The sequence below is a fragment of the Pyxicephalus adspersus genome, chromosome 6 (genome assembly GCF_032062135.1).
Source record: "Pyxicephalus adspersus chromosome 6, UCB_Pads_2.0, whole genome shotgun sequence".
NCBI classification, from domain to species: Eukaryota; Metazoa; Chordata; class Amphibia; order Anura; family Pyxicephalidae; genus Pyxicephalus; species Pyxicephalus adspersus.
The window spans coordinates 70,526,157-70,528,579 of NC_092863.1; the positions used below are offsets into that span (position 1 = coordinate 70,526,157).

Genomic DNA, 2,423 nt, shown 5'->3' on the forward strand with positions numbered 1-2,423 from the left:
GAACAGTGTTTTTTCAAGTTCCCACTTCCTGGCCAAAGAGATGATGTATTAGCTTTTATAAACTGTGAGCATCACACATAGCTGTGCAGGAAGTATACCTACTGGATTTTTTCTGCAAAATTCCTTTAACAAGAAATAAGGAACTAATTGTGACCATTAGCTGAAAGCCTAAGGCAGCTGTTGGTCAGGTGTAATTATAGAAATACAAAGGCAAAATAATTATATTTCCTTTTTCATATTCAAATCTGAGTTATGATCTACTTGGATACACATATTTGCAATTGTTTAAATAATTAGAAATTACTGTGTTCTTGTTCTTCAGTCTCCATGTATGTTTATTATAACAATCATAAGTTGGCTATTGATGAACCTCCTGGGCGGTTAATGTCTGTCTGGACTTATATGTATAAAAGCAGTACATTGTCTTTCATGAAAAGTTATTTAACATTGTAGGCCTATAATTCTTAGGCATAACCCACTGAAATATGTCCAATATTTAATAAATGTAATACATTTAATAAAAAAATGTAAATAAAAAAACACAAAAATCTGTTAAAACAAGGGTGCATAAATAAATAAAAAATAATGAAACCTGTAAGATAACTGTACAGTAGCATATATAATATACAATTAGGTCCATTAACATTTGGACACAGACAACTTTTTTCTAATTTTGGTTCTGTACATTACCACAATTAATTTTAAATGAAACAACTCAGATGCAGACTTTCAGCTTTAATTCAGTGGGTTGAACAAAAAGATTGCATAAAAATGAGAGGAACTAAAACTTTTTTTAACACAATCACTTCATTTCAGGGGTTCAAAAGTAATTGGACAAACTAAAAAACTGAAAATAAAATGTTCATTTCTAATACTTGGTTTAAACCCCTTTGCTGGCAATGACAGCCTGTAGTCTTGAACTCATGGACATCACCAGATGCTGGGTTTACCTCCTTTTTAATGCATGTTCAGTTGGGTTCAGATCAGGTGACTGACTTGGCCATTCAAGAATATTCCACTTCTTTGCTTTAATAAACTCCTGGGTTGCTTTGGCTGTATGTTTTGGGTCATTGTCTATCCGTAATATGAAACGCCTCCCAATCAATTTGACTGCATTTAGCTGGATTTGAGCAGACAGTATGTCTCTGAACACCTCAGAATTCATTCAGCTGCTTCTGTCCTGTGTCACATCATGGATAAACACTAGTGTCCCAGTGCCACTGGCAGCCATGCACGCCCAAGCCATCACACTGCCTCTGCCATGTTTTACAGATGATGTGGTATGCTTTGAAACATGAGCTGTTCCACGCCTTCTCCATACATTTTTCTTGCCATCATTCTGGTAAAGGTTGATATTGGTTTCATCTGTCCAAAGAATGTTTTTCCAGAACTGTGCTGGCTTTTTTAGATTTTTTTTTTTTTAGCAAAGTTTAATCTAGCCAGCTAAATGCAGTCACATTGGTTGAGAAGTGTTTTATAATAGAGATGGACAATAACCCAGAACATACAGCCAAAGGAACTCAGGAGTTTATTAAAAGCCGCTGCAGTATAGGCCTGGCAGATCATTAAAAAGGAGGAAACCCAGCATCTGGTGATGTACATGAGTTCAAGACTACAGGCTGTCATTGCCAGCAAAGGGGTTTCAACCAAGTATTAGAAATTAATTTCTCTTTAACAGTAGAGAGCGTGAAATGTTAGATAAGTTGGGGAATCTTACGGCTGCCCCTCCTCTAAAACTTTATCATTTCTATCATACCATGGTGCCCTGTCTCATATAAATGTCTTATGTTCTTTGAATTCCCATTTCTTCCGAAAGGGGAGCTGTTAGCATAATAAGATGTAGGGTAAGTGGGAGACTCTTGCTGCTAACTCCCCCTAAACTTTTATTGCTTTAGTGCCATCACAAGATAAGAAAAACTATAGCTATTATACCCTGCCGCACATATCTGGCCACTTGCCTTATGTGAACCCTAATTTCTCAGGAATGGGGAGATGTAGGGACCTGAAAATGTAGTAGTAAAAACATGTCTCCCTTGGTTATCTGTCACATGAATTGCATTTCTCTGGAAGTATCCATTGCTGAGATTTTGTGGTACAAAGATGGTTAGCGCCCCTTTATAACTGACAGGACGTATTGTATGGTGTAGTTTCCACAGGAATGGTGAGCGGGGAGCAATATATGAGCAGCCAGCACTGTATGATAGCTTTAGTTTTGTATCTTTCATTAAAAAAAATGTGCATCAAATGGTGAGTGCAGAAATTCATGATTTGTCATTTCTTTTATTTGATGCATGTACTTTATGGTAACTAGAAATATTTCAATTTATTTTCATCTTAAATTAAAACTATTCCAGTTTTAACCACCTGAGCGATAACCCCGACCTTGGTTCGGGTTTAAAATAATTACAATTATCGATAACCCC

At 36.3% G+C, this 2,423-nt stretch overlaps 1 long non-coding RNA gene across 1 annotated transcript in view; it reads right to left on the reverse strand.

Moving 5' to 3' along the window:
* The window catches only part of LOC140334062 (uncharacterized), a 420,558-nt gene that overhangs the window by 108,217 nt on the left and 309,918 nt on the right, over window positions 1-2,423 (reverse strand). The gene's annotated exons all lie outside the window — the stretch shown is intronic.